Here is a 21419-nt window from a genome sequence, read left to right on the forward strand (position 1 = left end):
GTCAATAGTGTTTAGCTTATATTTGAAGCTCCAAGGTCATGCTGAGATGACCTCCAATAGTGTTTGTTTTATCTTGTATTGCAGTGTATCGTAGAGTATCATAGAAGAGCGGAAATTGCAAGACTAATGAAGTGTTATTTCATTATGCTCACATGAGTCAATAAGCTGCGATAGAGACATTGCTTTACCGGATATACCTCTTTAAAACGCGACGAACACACATTCATTCTGTTCTGTCCTTGAAATGCTGTTGGAGTTTCACACTCTAAACATAGCAAGAAGAAGTTTTTTAGGAAAACTAGTCCAACCGCCGTGTTGTAAAAACTCAAACTGCACATTTTCACTATTCGTCCTTCAAACTAACTTACTATGTTTAGAAGTCGTAATGGTACCCAATTTGATCGTCTTCAATAATTTAGCCCACCCACCCCTATAAGCCATATCTGTGTAATACTATTCATAGCTGCTGTCTCCATTTCAAGTTCCAAAAGAAGTTAAAAGGTCCGCTGATAGCTGGCCAAATGTTGTTTTTGTATAACACATGCTATCCATATAAGCTGTACAGGTCCTAAAACATTGCAAAACAGAAAGACGTTTACTCTCCCGGAACATTTGGTCTTATTTTGTTTATGAGTCAAATGTATATTTTTTGTTCATATTTTACCATTGTTTAATCTATGTTGAGTCTGAACTGTGGTTTAGTTATTATGCCGATATTCTCTGTTGTTTTTAATATTCCCCTTCAGCTGTCTTTGTTAGTTACGTTGCCAATAAAGATTGTGGTAATGTCAAGTTCAGGGGTACCAATAAATATGATGGACACGGTTACCATTTATTATCATTTAAAGAAAACACATCATGGATATATCTTTATATGACGCTGAAGTTATTTTTACCAGTCTTGAAAATTTCCGCTTCACCAACATACACTCGTCAAACTGAGTAGCGAATGAAACAGTATCAGTACAAATCAGCTTGTACTTTACCAAGATGACATACTACTCTTCAAATGAAAACTCATTTTTATACTTTTTTTTTCGTTCGTGAGTATTGTTATACTGTAAGAGCGTGACTGAGGTATTAAGCCCTAATGCACTTTTTTTGCATGTTGGTTTCGAGGATTTAATCTGATGTTTGACCTTGATCTATATTCAAGGTCACAGGAGTCAAATTTGTTGAAACACCCAAATGAATGAGCATAAAAAGGTAAAGGTCGTCTTCATTAACGACAACCGCCATGTCAATATCGATCAAAAGAAAACAAAGGTGTTGATCACTGACGTTATTATAGTGTCAAACTTTAGAATTGGATAACATTCTTTGGAGAAGACATCAAGTTGTATAAACGGATGGTCTTGTAATAATAATAATAAAAGACAAAAAAAAACTAATAAAAAAAACCCAACAAAACAAAACAAACCAAAATTCATTCTTTAGTTGAAGTAGGACAGTTATAATAGTGTGGTATTTCTGCAAGTTTGACAATACATGGTTATTATTGTGAATGCTTGCCGACCGGAACTTGCTATGCTGTTTAATGAAACAACGTTGACCATAGACTGCATCGCCATATACTAAGGAAATTCTGTCCTATTTTGTATTTTACACCAAGTCCTGGCCGGTATCCGTTAACTCTTACTGTGTTCAGGATTATCTTTGTCATAATGTTATTTGAAACAACGCCCTGTTTGACTCCGCGGCTCTTACAATGTATATGATAATTTCACGATGTTACCAAACTACTAACATTGACTATATGAACAGTAAATTCACATTGTCTGAACATAAAACTTTCGCGAACCTTTCATTAATCTACCCGCTTGTCATTCTAGAAAGGTTTTGTATCACATCACGGTCACGAAAGGTGTATATTCCAGTGGAAACAGTATGACATGTTGTAATTCTAATAGTAGACACATTACATCGATGCCGCCCTGTTGATATTATCATTATGAAGTGTGATTTATGTTGTAATATCTAATCTGTGTCATATATCCAGAATTCATTTTTGTTTGACACTTTTCAACAGCTCTGAACACTCGTTGTTAAGATATCTAATTCTGATTCTGTTGAAATATTATTTCGAAGTTATTTAAGGTTTTTTTTTTTTACTTAACGTTTTTAGCCTTATACATTCCAATTGGATACCGTTCATACAGAATTTGATATTTGCGAAATTAAGTCACTTAACCAACGGAAGGCACGAGCTGTCTACTACGATAACGGCGACCATGCATGCTTTTAAATTGCTTGTTGCGAGCTGACCGTACGTGAAAATGATGTGCAGAAAAATTGAAAGCTGAATATGGAAACAATGAACACGGGAAATATGGAATCTACCAAACAAGACAGTAGCTTTGTCAGAACTGTGGAGAATGTAGCCCTTGGATCATTTCAGAGTATTTTTCATGGTAGGACCAATATAGGACACTCTCGCAATGCCTTTCAGTTTTTATCGATGGGAAATCACAGATGAGCACCAGTTGTAAGCTGTGTTACAAACGGGAGGGGGGCATTGTCCCGCCACAACATCGACTGATGCAAGACAACAACAAATCAATGGTAATAAGATGACAACATCAGTATTACAAGGAGACAAACACGAACATACCGAAGACTCAACCAACGCCTACACCTTGAGCACAGGGGCGTTCGTCCTTAAATGATCCCAATCTATTCATTGGGTGTTAAATAATAATTAAATAAGTATTTATATAATAATCCGAATTTTTATGTTAATGACCGTAGCGACTAAACAGCAACTGTTCTGAATACATTATGACAAAATTAGATTATCTGACCACACGGGAACAGTGTACGATGTTTACTTGCCGAAATATACGCATTTTAATTCCAATCCAAACCGCCTCACAGCTTCGGGTCGCCATCTTTGCTCATATCAAAACATCTGTGCGTTTGAAAGAGTCAGTACTGCAAAGCTTCTAAATGATCTTGTGTTACAAATTTTAGGATTATAATAGAAACGAAATATGGATTTTAAAATAATTTGATTTAAATTACTTATGTATTAGGTTAGCGAATCGTAGCAATTATTTACAATGCACTCTAACTTTGCACTCAATACTGATCACAATGTTTTTATTTAGACATTTTCTATATCTTTCGCTTCATATCATTTTAAGAATTGATTTAGATTTCCCAGTAATTTCGCGGGAAATGCATTTGATGACGTAACCGTAAGTCTACAGGCTATAGAATCAGGCATCTATAGTCGATAAATGGAGGTTTGGAGTGGATAACACTTCGGTCCATTAGCTGTATGATATATTTCGTGGCGTCGGTTATTAGAACGTGACACGGAAAGCACAACGATAATAAAAACAGAAGATCATTGAACATTCCCGGATTATTTTCGCAATTTTTGAGACACCAATGTGCTAAAATACAACGGAAAGTAACACAGATTTAATTCATAGCTATCGTATCGTAACCTATGTAGTTGGGCTAGACCTACTTTCGTTTTACAGTTTACGGATATGGTCATAAAATAATTCATATTCTGAGCCATAGTCGATCTAATTACTTAATTGCGGGATATTTCTATCAAGTATATTTGTACTTCTCATGTACAGGGTACATCTTTGTTTAAAATTGACTGGTCTGCAGGTCTGATCTTACTCCCTCAGCTGACCCTGACCACAGGGCCACGTTAATATCGTATCCTTTTGTAAACACCTCATAATAAATGTATCAACGGCAGAATCGTCTGGATTACACTTTTTACCGTTTAAATACTTTAATATATAAAAACTTATAACCGGTTAGCTTGTAAATAATATATTAAAACTGAAACATTCAAAGTTCGAATTTTTTCTTTAAAACAATATTTGTGCTATTGATTTTTCCAATGTTCGTTTAACTTAAATTCAAATGAGTGTATTGACAGACGAGGCCAATACCTATGGGGGAAGGGAACGAACGTGAACGCTACCCCTGGAGTATCGATGATGGGGGTACGAGAGCGAAAGTTAACGTAACCCCTGGAGTATCGATGATGGGGGTACGGAGAGTGAAAGTTAACGTAAACCCTGAAGTAACGATGATGTATTGCACCATTTACTGAATAACTTAAACTGTAACTAATCCATGATTTCTTTGGTATCTTGCTAGTACTACCGATAATGTGATACCAGTGATGACAGTTGAGGTAGTTATATCATCATTTTGTTGTGTTTAATACGACCAACACATCATAATTGACAGTATTTATTGCTTAACAGATCTCTAAAATGTGTCTTAAATAAAATGATTTAAGTATCTTTATAGCTTTTCGTAATGACTACTCCAATCGTTTTATTTGAATGTGGACTTAGACCTTAGACAATCAAAATATCTGTAAAATGATTGGCGAGGAATCTTACATGGACGTGCACGTGATCAATTATCCAAATTTTCGGTTCACGTGTTAGAAAAATTTGAAAATATCAATCGTTTTAGTTGCCATTAACTATTTCTAGACATGCCCGTCGATGTACTAAATTAGGAGGGGAATGACGTTGTGTGACATTAAAGATCCACGTAATTTAATATGCACCGCTCATCATATAACCACGGTTGATAGCACTACACGACGCTACACAAGTGATGTCCACAACATGTTAAACCGTCCTGTGAAATTAACTGTTTTATATCGGGCTGTTTATACATTACCATAGAGACACGTGATCTAGATTATGTACACGTTCACCGTGTCCTCACATCTTTCGAGGAAATCCCGGGGAAACACTATCTCAGACTGACATATTTTGTTCATACTTTTATACATGTAAAAAGTATTCATCATAGGCCTGTACTTTATATCTAAATTAAATTGTCGCTCGAATAGGTATTCTACGGGGATAAATATTCATAAGGCACGATAAAAAAGCTAAAAAAGTCAGGACTTGCCGACCAAGTAATAACGGATAATTGTAGCTACGTGAAGGAACTGTCAAACATGATTCTGTTCTTTTATTTCCATACGCACATGAGTAATCAGTTGACATTTCGTTTAACAGAACTACAATAATACTTCATACTTATTCAATCAATGTAGCAATACGTATATCATCGAACGACATTTTTGTACCCACAACTAGCATCGCCTTCAAAACGAACATTTTATATGTTCTAAACAAGATAGTTATTTGAGGAAATAAAAAGCGAACATACGTTGCAACTGACGTTTTTTAAATGCTCAAGGAGATATCACAATGAAAGTGTAAGGAGATATAACAATGTAAGGAGATACAACAATGTAAGGGGATATAACAATGTAAGGAGATATAACAATGTAAGGGGATATAACAATGTAAGGAGATATAACAATGTAAGGAGATATAACAATGTAAGGGAATATAACATTGTAAGGGAATATAACAATGTAAGGAGATATAACAATGTAAGTGGATATAACAATGTAAGGGGATATAACAATGTAAGGAGATATAACAATATAAGTGGATATAACAATGTAAGGAGATATAACAATGTAAGGAGATATAACAATGTAAGGGGATATAACAATGTAAGGAGATATAACAATGTAAGGGGATATAACAATGTAGTGAGATATAACAATGTAAGGAGATATAACAATGTAAGGAGATATAACAATTTAAGGAGATATAACAATGTAAGGAGATATAACAATTTAAGGAGATATAACAATGTAAGGAGATATAACAATGTAAGGAGATATAACAATGTAAGGGGATATAACAATATAAGGGGATATAACAATGTCAGGAGATATAACAATATAAGTAGATGTGACAATGTAAGGAGATATAACAATGTAGTGAGATATAACAATGTAAGGAGATATAACAATGTAAGGGGATATAACAATGTAAGGAGATATAACAATGTAAGGAGATATAACAATGTAAGGGAATATAACATTGTAAGGGAATATAACAATGTAAGGAGATATAACAATGTAAGTGGATATAACAATGTAAGGGGATATAACAATGTAAGGAGATATAACAATATAAGTGGATATAACAATGTAAGGAGATATAACAATGTAATGAGATATAACAATGTAAGGAGATATAACAATGTAAGGGGATATAATATTGTAAGGAGATATAACAATATAAGGAGATGTGACAATGTAAGGAGATATAACAATGTAAGGATATATAACCATGTAAGGAGATATGACAATGTCAGGAGATATAACAATGTCAGGAGATATAACAATGTAAGGAGATATAACCATGTAAGGAGATATAACCATGTAAGGAGATATAACAATGTAGTTAGACATAACAATGTAAGGGGATATAACAATGTCAGGAGATATAACAATATAAGTAGATGTGACAATGTAGTGAGATATAACAATGTAGTGAGATATAACAATGTAAGGAGATATAACAATGTAAGGGGATATAACAATGTAAGGAGATATAACAATATAAGTAGATGTGACAATGTAAGGAGATATAACAATGTAGTGAGATATAACAATGTAAGGAGATATAACAATGTAAGGGGATATAACAATGTAAGGAGATATTACAATGTAAGGAGATATAACAACGTAAGGGGATATAACATTGTAAGGAGATATAACAATATAAGGAGATGTGACAATGTAAGGAAATATAACAATGTAAGGAGATATAACCATGTAAGGAGATATAACAATGTAGTTAGATATAACAATGTAAGGAGATATGACAATGTCAGGAGATATAACAATGTCAGGAGATATAACAATGTAAGGAGATATAACCATGTAAGGAGATATAACAATGTAGTTAGATATAACAATGTAAGGAGATATGACAATGTCAGGAGATATAACAATGTCAGGAGATATATCAATGTAAGGAGATTTAACAATGTAAGGGGATATAACAATGTAAGGAGATATATCAATGTAAGGAGATATAACAATGTAAGGGGATATAACAATGTAAGGAGATATAACAATATAAGGAGATATAACAATGTAAGGAGATATAACAATGTAAGGAGATATAACAATATAAGGGGATATAACAATGTAAGGAGATATAACAATATAAGGGGATATAACAATGTAAGGCGATATAACAATGTACGGAGATACAAATGTATAACAATGTAATGAGATATAACAATGTAAGGCGATATAACAATGTAAGGAGATATAACAAAGTAAGGGGATATAACAATGTAAGGAGATATAAAAATGTAAGGGGATATAACAATGTAAGGGGATATAACAATGTAAGGAGACATGACAATGTAAGGAGATATAACAATGTAAGGGGATATAACAATGTAAGGAAATATGACACTGTAAGGGGATATAACAATGTAAGGAGATATAACAATGTAAGGGGATATAACAATGTAAGGAGATATAACAATGTAAGGAGATATAACAATGAAGTGAGATATAACAATGTAAGGAGATATAACAATGTACGGTGATATAACAATGTAAGGAGATGTAACAATGTAAGGAATAACAATTTAAGGAGATATAACAATGTAAGGCGATATATCAATGTAAGGAGATATAACAATGTAAGGAGATATAACAATGTAGTGAGATATAACAATGTAAGGGATATAACTATGTAAGGATATATAACAATGTAAGGATATATTACAATGTAAGGAAATATAACAATGTAAGGAGATGTAACAATGTAAGGGGATATAACAATGTAAGGAGATATAACAATGTAAGGAGATATAACAATGTAAGGAGATATAACAATGTAAGGAGATATAACAGTGTAAGGAGATACAACAATGTAAGGAGATATAACAATGTAGTGAGATATAACAATGTAAGGGGATATAACAATTTAAGGAGATATAACAATGTAAGGAGATATAACAATGTTAGGAGATATAACAATGTAAGGAGATATAACAATGAAGTGAGATATAACAATGTAAGGAGATATAACCATGTACGGTGATATAACAATGTAAGGAGATGTAACAATGTAGTGAGATATAACAATGTAAGGGGATATAACAATGTAAGGGGATGTAACAATGTAAGGAGATATAACAATGTAAGGGGATATAACAATGTAAGGAGATATAACAATGTAAGGAGATATAACAATGAAGTGAGATATAACAATGTAAGGAGATATAACAATGTACGGTGATATAACAATGTAAGGAGATGAAACAATGTAGTGAGATATAACAATGTAAGGAGATATAACAATGTAAGGGGATATGACAATGCAAGGCGATATAACAATGTAAGGAGATATAACAATGTAAGGAGATATAACCATGTAAGGAGATATAACAATGTAGTTAGATATAACAATGTAATGAGATATGACAATGTAATGAGATATAACAATGTCAGGAGATATAACAATGTAAGGAGATATAACAATGTAAGGAGATATAACAATGTAAGGGGATTTAACAATGTAGTGAGATATAACAATGTAGTGAGATATAACAATGTAAGGGGATATAACAATGTAAGGAGATATAACAATGTAAGGGGATATAACAATGTAAGGAGATATAACAATATAAGTAGATGTGACAATGTAAGGAGATATAACAATGTAGTGAGATATAACAATGTAAGGAGATATAACAATGTAAGGGGATATAACAATGTAAGGAGATATTACAATGTCAGGAGATATAACAATGTAAGGAGATATAACCATGTAAGGAGATATAACAATGTAGTTAGATATAACAATGTAAGGAGATATGACAATGTCAGGAGATATAACAATGTCAGGAGATATATCAATGTAAGGAGATATAACAATGTAAGGAGATGTAACAATGTAAGGAGATATAACAATGTAAGGAGATATAACAATATAAGGGGATATAACAATGTAAGGAGATATAACAACATAAGGGGATATAACAATGTAAGGCGATATAACAATGTTCGGAGATACAAATGTATAACAATGTAATGAGATATAACAATGTAAGGCGATATAACAATGTAAGGAGATATAACAAAGTAAGGGGATATAACAATGTAAGGAGATATAAAAATGTAAGGGGATATAACAATGTAAGGGGATATAACAATGTAAGGAGACATGACAATGTAAGGAGATATAACAATGTAAGGGGATATAACAATGTAAGGAAATATGACACTGTAAGGGGATATAACAATGTAAGGAGATATAACAATGTAAGGGGATATAACAATGTAAGGAGATATAACAATGTAAGGAGATATAACAATGAAGTGAGATATAACAATGTAAGGAGATATAACAATGTACGGTGATATAACAATGTAAGGAGATGTAACAATGTAAGGAATAACAATTTAAGGAGATATAACAATGTAAGGCGATATATCAATGTAAGGAGATATAACAATGTAAGGAGATATAACAATGTAGTGAGATATAACAATGTAAGGGATATAACTATGTAAGGATATATAACAATGTAAGGATATATTACAATGTAAGGAAATATAACAATGTAAGGAGATGTAACAATGTAAGGGGATATAACAATGTAAGGAGATATAACAATGTAAGGAGATATAACAATGTAAGGAGATATAACAATGTAAGGAGATACAACATTGTAAGGAGATATAACAATGTAGTGAGATATAACAATGTAAGGAGATATAACAATGAAGTGAGATATAACAATGTAAGGAGATATAACAATGTACGGTGATATAACAATGTAAGGAGATGTAACAATGTAGTGAGATATAACAATGTAAGGGGATATAACAATTTAAGGAGATATAACAATGTAAGGAGATACAACAATGTAAGGAGATATAACAATGTAAGGAGAAATAACAATGTAAGGAGATATAAGAATGTAAGGATATATAACAATGTAAGGAGATATAACAATGAAGTGAGATATAACAATGTAAGGAGATATAACAATGTACGGTGATATAACAATGTAAGGAGATGTAACAATGTAGTGAGATATAACAATGTAAGGGGATATAACAATGTAAGGGGATATAACAATGTAAGGAGATATAACAATGTAAGGGGATATAACAATGTAAGGAGATATAACAATGTCAGGAGATATAACAATGAAGTGAGATATAACAATGTAAGGAGATATAACAATGTACGGTGATATAACAATGTAAGGAGATGAAACAATGTAGTGAGATATAACAATGTAAGGAGATATAACAATGTAAGGGGATATAACAATGCAAGGCGATATAACAATGTAAGGAGATATAACAATGTAAGGAGATATAACCATGTAAGGAGATATAACAATGTAGTTAGATATAACAATGTAATGAGATATGACATTGTAATGAGATATAACAATGTCAGGAGATATAACAATGTAAGGAGATATAACAATGTAAGGAGATGTAACAATGTAAGGAGATATAACAATGTAGTGAGATATAACAATGTAAGGAGATATAACAATGCAATTGGACTTAATAATTGAAGGAGATATTACAATGTAAGGAGATATGACAATATAAGGAGATGTGACAATGTAAGGAGATATAACAATGTAAGGAGATATAACCATGTAAGGAGATATAACAATGTAGTTAGATTTAACAATGTAAGGAGATATGACAATGTAATGAGATATAACAATGTCAGGAGATATAACAATGTAAGGAGATATAACAATGTAAGGAGATATAACAATGTAAGGAGATATAACAAAGTAAGGGGATATAACAATGTAAGGAGATATAAAAATGTAAGGGGATATAACAATGTAAGGGGATATAACAATGTAAGGAGACATGACAATGTAAGGAGATATAACAATGTAAGGGGATATAACAATGTAAGGAAATATGACACTGTAAGGGGATATAACAATGTAAGGAGATATAACAATGTAAGGGGATATAACAATGTAAGGAGATATAACAATGTAAGGAGATATAACAATGAAGTGAGATATAACAATGTAAGGAGATATAACAATGTACGGTGATATAACAATGTAAGGAGATGTAACAATGTAAGGAATAACAATTTAAGGAGATATAACAATGTAAGGCGATATATCAATGTAAGGAGATATAACAATGTAAGGAGATATAACAATGTAGTGAGATATAACAATGTAAGGGATATAACTATGTAAGGATATATAACAATGTAAGGATATATTACAATGTAAGGAAATATAACAATGTAAGGAGATGTAACAATGTAAGGGGATATAACAATGTAAGGAGATATAACAATGTAAGGAGATATAACAATGTAAGGAGATATAACAATGTAAGGAGATATAACAATGTAAGGAGATATAACAATGTAAGGAGATACAACATTGTAAGGAGATATAACAATGTAGTGAGATATAACAATGTAAGGAGATATAACAATGAAGTGAGATATAACAATGTAAGGAGATATAACAATGTACGGTGATATAACAATGTAAGGAGATGTAACAATGTAGTGAGATATAACAATGTAAGAGGATATAACAATTTAAGGAGATATAACAATGTAAGGAGATACAACAATGTAAGGAGATATAACAATGTAAGGAGAAATAACAATGTAAGGAGATATAAGAATGTAAGGAGATATAACAATGTAAGGAGATATAACAATGAAGTGAGATATAACAATGTAAGGAGATATAACAATGTACGGTGATATAACAATGTAAGGAGATGTAACAATGTAGTGAGATATAACAATGTAAGGGGATATAACAATGTAAGGGGATATAACAATGCAAGGCGATATAACAATGTAAGGAGATATAACAATGTAAGGAGATATAACCATGTAAGGAGATATAACAATGTAGTTAGATATAACAATGTAATGAGATATGACATTGTAATGAGATATAACAATGTCAGGAGATATAACAATGTAAGGAGATATAACAATGTAAGGAGATGTAACAATGTAAGGAGATATAACAATGTAGTGAGATATAACAATGTAAGGAGATATAACAATGCAATTGGACTTAATAATTGAAGGAGATATTACAATGTAAGGAGATATAACAATGTAAGGAGATGTAACAATGTAAGGAGATATAACAATGTAAGGAGATATAACAATGTAGTGAGATATAACAATGTCAGGAGATATAACAATGTACGGAGATATAACAATATAAGGGGATATAACAATGTAAGGGGATATAACAATGTAAGGAGATCTAACAATGTAAGGAGATATAACAATGTACGGTGATATAACAATGTAAGGAGATGTAACAATGTAGTGAGATATAACAATGTAAGGGGATATAACAATGTAAGGGGATATAACAATGCAAGGCGATATGACAATGCAATTGGACTTAATAATTGAAGGAGATATTACAATGTAAGGAGATATGACAATATAAGGAGATGTGACAATGTAAGGAGATATAACATTGTAAGGAGATATGACAATGTTGTTAGATATAACAATGTAAGGAGATATGACAATGTAATGAGATATAACAATGTCAGGAGATATAACAATGTAAGGAGATATAACAATGTAAGGAGATATAACAATGTAAGGAGATATGACAATGTAAGGAGATGTCACAATGTAAGGAGATATAACAATGTAAGGAGATATAACAATGTAAGGAGATATAACACTGTAAGGATATATAACAATGTACGGAGATATAACACTGAAGGAGATATAACAATGTAAGGGGATATAACAATGTACGGAGATATAACAATGTAATGAGATATAACAATGTAAGGCGATATAACAATGTAAGGAGAAAGACAATGTAAGGAGATATAACAATGTAAGAAGATATAACAATGTAGTGACATATAACAATGTAAGGAGATATAACAATGTAAGGAGATATAACAATGTAAGGGGATATAACAAAGTAAGGAGATGTAACAATGTAAGGGGATATAACAATGTAAGGATATATAACAATGTAAGGAGATATAACAATGTAAGGGGATATAACAATGTAAGGGAATATAACAATGTAATGAATTTACGAACATATGTTATCCTTTTCCCCTTTCTTTATTACTTTTGATGCTTTAGTTCACATGTGCTGTACAGGAAACTTGCGAAATATATTTAAATTGATAGATATTTCTTTAACATTCTAATACATTTTTTTCTTTATCTTTATCTTTATCATAAACTACAAGTTCAATGTTTCTGTGTTTCCCGTTTTATTCTGTAGGTTCCACAATGTCCAAGCTGTGGTGGGGCCCTCAAACCGGAGATTATTTTCTTCGGTGACAACGTACCAAAACCTACTGTGAACTTAGTGTTTGATAAAGTGAAGGAATCGGATGCCGTCCTCGTTCTGGGATCGTCTTTAGAGGTAGTTATCATCACCATTCTTTACCATTCATATTTCTTCTTTGCGAAAACTAATTCCCATATCAAAGTAATTTTTAAATGCAATTAGGCAGGTTTCTCGGGTTAATAAACGCTTATATCGACCTTATCAACAGGTTATAATTGTATGTTAATGACTTATAACACTAGTTCCAAAATGGTTATGTCCGAATTGCATAGTTTGGTCCAACATGTCCGTTTCTCTCAATTACATCAATTCTTGCTATAAACTTATATCACTCATGATGTTTTAAATTTGATTAGGACAGAGCATTAATTAATCTGACATACTTACTGTAATCCTAATGTTGTCACTGTTAACGGTAGTCATGTCCTAATGTTGTCACTGTTAATGGTAGTCATGTCCTAATGTTGTCACCACTGTTAACGGTAGTCATGTCCTAATGTTGTCACTGTTAACGGTAGTCATGCCGTTATGTTGTCACTGTTAACGGTAGTCATGTCCTAATGTTGTCACTGTTAACGGTAGTCATGTCATAATGTTGTCACTGTTAACGGTAGTCATGTCCTAATGTTGTCACTGTTAACGTTAGTCATGTCATAATGTTGTCTCTGTTAACGGTAGTCATGTCCTAATGTTGTCACTGTTAACGGTAGTCATGTCCTAATGTTGTCACCACTGTTAACTGTAGTCATGTCTTAATGTTGTCACTGTTAACGTTAGTCATGTCATAATGTTGTCTACTGTTAACGGTAGTCATGTCCTAATGTTGTCACTGTTAACGGTAGTCATGTCCTAATGTTGTCACTGTTAACGGTAGTCATGTCCTAATGTTGTCACTGTTAACGGTAGTCATGTTCCTATGTCGTTGTTCAGGTGGTTAACGGTAGTCCATGTCCCTAATGTTGTCATTGTTAACGGTAGGCGGCATGTCCTAATGTGTCAACTGTTACGGTAGTCATGTCCTATGTTTTTTGTCCACTGTTAACGGTGTCATGTCCTTATGTTGTCACTGTTAACGGTAGTCATGTCCTAATGTTGTCACTGTTAACGGTAGTCATGTCCTAATGTTGTCATTGTTAACGGTAGTCATGTCCTAATGTTGTCACTGTTAACGGTAGTTTGTTGTCAATTAAACTAGCCTTTACCCTCTCGTTATCAAATCAATCGGAGAAAGCTTTCCTGGGTTTTATCGTTTTCCTCTGTTCTATTAGGATGTCATACAGATACAGTCAATATTGGTAACTACATCATCGATAACATTTATACATGCCTGTTTTTTTTTCACCGTGAAAACTGATGGCGAGGGTGATCGAAACTGGCCCGGATAATTAGGGGGAAATGATATATTCCAGAGACTGTACCGATACATGTACATACGTAATAGTTACAATTGATGATTCAACTATCATTGAATAATATTGTCGATGGTTTGATTCTCATCTGTCATCTTTAGCATGCATAACGCCATCCTTTGCAAAGTGCAGGCATGCTTCATAATGGTGTGTCAGAAAACTAGTTTCCAAAGCGAACATTATCAATGAAGGTGATTTCTTTATTCATTATGAGAAGGTACTGTCGATAGAATAACAAGCCTAACCTGATATAGGTCCATTGTACAGAAGAACCCCCAGAGGAGTTTGAAATTAATATGTATAAGCAATGTTGTGATATTTTGATATATTGGATGTTGCTCGTGAATGCAGCGTGAATTATTTAGACTAAACGAACGTCAAAAGGTCGTTCATCAATTGTTCATTGTCTATAACAAGACGTACACGGGCGTTAATTTTAAGGCTATGCTATCTTCCTAGAGAAATATCTCCGTGACTGATGAGTTGTATTCCTATTTACATCGCCTGTTGTTTTCATGGTTGATTTGGTACATATTTTAGACGCTGACAAGGACAATCAGGCATATTTCTGTCTGACCCTTCGAGATTACATTAAATCAATTATTACATCTAAAATTACCTTAAATTCCATCACAAGAGCAACTCAGTTTTGACACACGATAACATTTTTTTTTTTAAAGATCATGTCGTGTAACAGTTATATAAATATTAGGCAAAATGCTGCACACCAACATTACATAAAACTTCCTCAATGATTTAATTTAAGGATTGAATGTTGCTTTGATCGATTTCATGCTTGATATCTAAATAAATAAAATCATTACGGTTGAAATAATCCCTAAGATACATTTACTTGGAACATTTCACAATTTCTATATCATTACCGTTATAGATGAAACGTAAATCTTGAGGCACCGTCCCTCCACCGAAAACCATTACCTTAGTTTTATCAGTTTTTACTTTAAGGTGTCATACGTTTGAACCTCTAGATTGATAGAACAGTACCCGTATCATCGGCAAATAGCATTACATACAACTTGAGGTAAACTTTGTAACTCGGTCTTCAGTTTTCCTGAGATAGATTGCCTCTACAATCATGGGATATCAAAAATGTTTCAAATCATCCAAAAAATGGAAAACAAAACTTCGGATAAATTTTCCCGTTGTCTTCCCCGAAATTACAATTGAAAATATTAGAGACTGAGCTACCTTATATTACTTGAGCCTTTATTCCGTTGTACAAGTTAATTATCACTTTAAAACATTTCTCACCTATATTAGTTGAAATTAATTTGTTACACAGTAATATTCTCCAGTCACTGTCGAACGCTATCTAAACATCGATGAAAGCACAAAGCATACGACTTTTAACCTGCTTAGAAAGTTCAATTAAAGATGAAAGATAACATACTTATTCAATAGTTGAAAGCTGCTTTCGAAACCAAGCTCGGTTTGAAGTATGGTTTCAATATTATCTGCATAATTATTGAGGCGTTTATTAATCATAGTCGTAAATAATTTACCGAGACAGCAAATAAGTGGGATTGGACTATTATTCTTAGCGTCACGTATATCCGCTTTGGTTTTTAAAAACGGGTATGATATTGCCCCAACGGCCATGCATCTGGTACATTACCAGTATCAAATATATAATTAATTACTTTGTCGTATAAAGGTGCCATAAAGTCAACATTTAATATATTCGTTACATACTATATCGTCATCCCAGCCTTACTCCATTTTAATTTATTAACACATTTCAATATTTCAGATGAAGATATGGGTACATTCAAGCAAACATTTGTTTTCAGCTTTAACAACTCTTCGAGTTATCTAGTAGATCAAATATCCTCAACTTCATTATTGAAATACATATGTATGTAGAAAATACATTGTTAAGATCCTCTTTTTTTGCCTTATCTGTTTTTTAATAGAAATATTTTTATTTAATATTTTCCAATATCCTTTTTGGTTCCTCGACCTTCAATGATTTAATTTTGCTTACGTATCAGTTGATGTATATTTACGGCTGACCTCAGCGTTTAATCATACTGACGCTCCTTATCGTAAAGGTCTTCTTTAAAGACTGCGTCAACATACCATTTATATCATCTGTCGAGCAGATTTACATTCTTAGGTAGTGAACCAAGGTTTTTGAAAATTGTTCTGTTTGATTATGGGTTGGGCGTAGTACCGAAAACATGTTTGGCAGCATTGACGGGAAGTTTACAGTCGATTGTCTTCTAGTCGGGTCATCATTGTACATGCCTCAACGACCAATTAATAGAGTATTACTGCGTCGAGAACGTCATTCAAGTTGAGAAGACGAACTGTCTTTGTAATACGGAAGTCCCAATGTGTACAGTGTCGGTTCACGATACGGTGACACCACCTAAATACACGACCGTTTATCCGTGTTTTATCCATGTCACCAAGTCTGTACCGATACAGCGACACCACCTAAACACACGTGTTACCAAGTCTGTACCGATACAGCGACACCACCTAAATACACGTGTTACCAAGTCTGTACCGATACAGCGACACCACCTAAATACACGACCGTTTATCCGTGTTTTATCCATGTTACCAAGTCTGTACCGATACGGCGACACCACCTAAATACACGACCGTTTATCCGTGTTTTATCCATGTTACCAAGTCTGTACCGATACGGCGACACCATCTAAATACACGACCGTTTATCCGTGTTTTATCCATGTTACCAAGTCTGTACCGATACGGCGACACCACCTAAATACACGTGTTACCAAGTCTGTACCGATACGGCGACACCACCTAAATACACGACCGTTTATCCATGTTTTATCCATGTTACCAAGTTTGTACCGATACGGCGACATCACCTAAATACACGTGTTACCAAGTCTGTAGCGATAGGATTTCACACGTTCGCCTTGTTTAACTCACGACGATATGATAGCGGTGCAGCATTGTAATAAATGCCTTTCAGAGATATGAACACGTGTTCCTTTTGTGAGATAACCAGTGATTGTCAGAGTTCAGTAGCATTGTTTCGGTAATAACAGTTTACCCACGTCCTTATCTTCCTGTCCCCTTCTGTTCCAAAATAAGGATATATCATAAGAAGTCCTCAGCATACCCACCTTGATTATTGTAGTCGATGTAGATTTTGTGTTCCTGCTTACACGATGTAAAGCAATGTTGTATAATGATTTCTTTTAGGTTTATTCGGGATATCGCTTTGTGAATGCTGCTCACACACAAAAGAAGCCTATAGCCATTGTCAATATAGGAGCAACTCGTGCCGACAATCTAGCTTCGCTCAAAATCACAGCGAGGTGCAGCGATGTTCTTCGACGCTTAGAACACTTATGATGAAAGTGTCCCAATAGTGTGTTTGATTTGTATATTATTGTATTTTAAATAACCTACATTGTCACATTTGATCATTTATTAAAATAATCAATGAAATATCTTGGTGAGTTTTATTTTTGTCATGTTTATAGAATTTAATCTTGTTTGTAACAAGCATTGTAATTGGCTTAGAAATTTATGTTTTCAATCCGTAACGTACAAAAAGAAATGACGTCGCTTTTGATTGGCGGATGGAGCAGCGTAAGGATTTGTTAGAGAAAAGAGACTATCCAAATATGATTTTTGCAGTGTATAGACTAAATTATAAGGATTAACTTGAAGTATTTAAAAAAAAAAACGGAGGGTACTCTCATCACAAACCTCTTCGCAGTTTATTTAGAGTGCAGTGCGGTTTTTTTGTGTTATACTTCTATGTTAATCCTTAAAAAACGAGTATGCATACATTTTTCAACTACACGTCCACCGTTCCAACAGGGTAGGCGTTACCGGCTGCACTCGCCACGTAAATCTAGTATTAATCCGAGTAATGTCACATATCAAACGTCATGACGTCCAAGGACATGTTCCTGTATGACATTATGATTTTGACCATAACACTTTCACGGAAATTATCGTATTGGAAATAAGATATGTAGTTTTTTTATGTATTTAATGCAAAATCGCTGGAGCATTTAAAATCTAAATCATGTTAGAATTGATACTGTACAGCTTTTATGGATCACATGTTATACAAAGCATTTATTTCATTCAATGTAATTATAATTAGACTTGTAATTTCCGCTCCTCTGCGATGCACTGCAATACAAGGTCTAACGATACCCCCGTAGCAGGTCATCCCAGTATGACCTTTGAGCTCAGCCAATCAGCACGTCGCATGTGAAATTGTCGGTATGATTTCATTCTTCGGAAATATAAATGCTTACGTAACGTTTCGGATGTATCCCGATGGTCGATAGCAACGGTACACAAATTGACTTCGCCAACTCTGGCGTCACCGAGAACATCTCAACGAATTTATAGTTAAACAAAGGTGTGCTGCCTGTGTTATTTTCCTTTATCGTACGAGAGATAAACAATGAAAAGAACAGCATCATGAAAAAATACTTTGAAATGGAATAACATGTACGGTAGCTATCTTCCAAATCCAGTTTGCAACACTGCTATACAATCAGTCCTGTCGACGAGACATTTTATAAACGCTCTTCTTTCAATTTAGCACTCATAAGCAACTTTTTTTTATATTACCATTGTTAATAAGACTGTACACAACTAATGTTGGTGAAATGTTGCGCATTTCAAATCAAGCGCTGAATTAAGTCGTAAAAACAAAGGAGATCGTATAAGACTCTTTGTCATAGACTGACTAATGACGTCATTGACCAGTTTTCATTGGCTTATATTTGAAGCTCCAAGGTCATGCTGAGATGACCTCCAATAGTGTTTGTTTTATCTTGTATTGCAGTGTATCGTAGAGTATCATAGAAGAGCGGAAATTGCAAGACTAATGAAGTGTTATTTCATTATGCTCACATGAGTCAATAAGCTGCGATAGAGACATTGCTTTACCGGATATACCTCTTTAAAACGCGACGAACACACATTCATTCTGTTCTGTCCTTGAAATGCTGTTGGAGTTTCACACTCTAAACATAGCAAGAAGAAGTTTTTTTAGGAAAACTAGTCCAACCGCCGTGTTGTAAAAACTCAAACTGCACATTTTCACTATTCGTCCTTCAAACTAACTTACTATGTTTAGAAGTCGTAATGGTACCCAATTTGATCGTCTTCAATAATTTAGCCCACCCACCCCTATAAGCCATATCTGTGTAATACTATTCATAGCTGCTGTCTCCATTTCAAGTTCCAAAAGAAGTTAAAAGGTCCGCTGATAGCTGGCCAAATGTTGTTTTTGTATAACACATGCTATCCATATAAGCTGTACAGGTCCTAAAACATTGCAAAACAGAAAGACGTTTACTCTCCCGGAACATTTGGTCTTATTTTGTTTATGAGTCAAATGTATATTTTTTGTTCATATTTTACCATTGTTTAATTTATGTTGAGTCTGAACTGTGGTTTAGTTATTATGCCGATATTCTCTGTTGTTTTTAATATTCCCCTTCAGCTGTCTTTGTTAGTTACGTTGCCAATAAAGATTGTGGTAATGTCAAGTTCAGGGGTACCAATAAATATGATGGACACGGTTACCATTTATTATCATTTAAAGAAAACACATCATGGATATATCTTTATATGACGCTGAAGTTATTTTTACCAGTCTTGAAAATTTCCGCTTCACCAACATACACTCGTCAAACTGAGTAGCGAATGAAACAGTATCAGTACAAATCAGCTTGTACTTTACCAAGATGACATACTACTCTTCAAATGAAAACTCATTTTTATACTTTTTTTTCGTTCGTGAGTATTGTTATACTGTAAGAGCGTGACTGAGGTATTAAGCCCTAATGCACTTTTTTTGCATGTTGGTTTCGAGGATTTAATCTTACAGTACGCGTCAGGTGGTATGGTCCCCAACCACCGCCACAGTGGCGAGGTCTAATCCCTTCCACTCACTCAGTCGGTTGCATGTCGGTTGAAACATCGGCTGACACCGGCTCAAAACCCGAGTGGTCACCTGTTTACTGACACCGCGCGACACGGTGTGGAAGAGTGTTGGGGATTAGTAGAACAAAGGTCCTGATTCATGATTGACAGGTACACTGCCTGATACCGTGATGTGTTTGGTGGAACAAACCTTGTCGTACAGTACAGGTACATATGTACTCTGTAGCTGGACTTACATTTTGTACTTACAGTATCCAGAAACGTGATATATCTGATATACACGTCTCTGCAGTATCCCAGCCCGGTGTTGAGAAAACGGAGATATTTTTTTATGTAATGAAATCACGATCTATACTAGCGATACTACAGATGTATTGTGTCGTAAATGTACGGTACATATATACTCAAGATTATGTACGTTTTTAGTTTTTAAATCCTAGCTAGATGAGTACCAAAAATGTTTACCGGGAAATCGAGAAAACAAAACACTGTAACATTTAACGATATTTTGCCGCCTTGGTGTTTGTGTTATTTATAGCAATATTGTAATTGGAGCGCTAGCGAGTAAATCCCGCTCCGCTTTCGATTGACTTTGTAGTAAGTCTTGAATGATTAATATAATAATAACTTAACTAAAACAAAACAAAAAAACATCTGACACTTCTGTCTGTTTATGTCCCCATTGAACACTATATACCTGGCATATCGTAACACTACCATCACAAAGAATCTTGGATCTCGGAACAACTAAACTAGTATCATGAAATCTGAGACGTATATATCCTGATATACACAAGTCTCTGATGAAATGTAACTAAACAGTTTGAAATCCTTTCGTAATATTCCGAGGTGGCATATTGA

Source organism: Pecten maximus, chromosome 6 (assembly GCF_902652985.1).
Source record: "Pecten maximus chromosome 6, xPecMax1.1, whole genome shotgun sequence".
Classification (NCBI taxonomy): domain Eukaryota; kingdom Metazoa; phylum Mollusca; class Bivalvia; order Pectinida; family Pectinidae; genus Pecten; species Pecten maximus.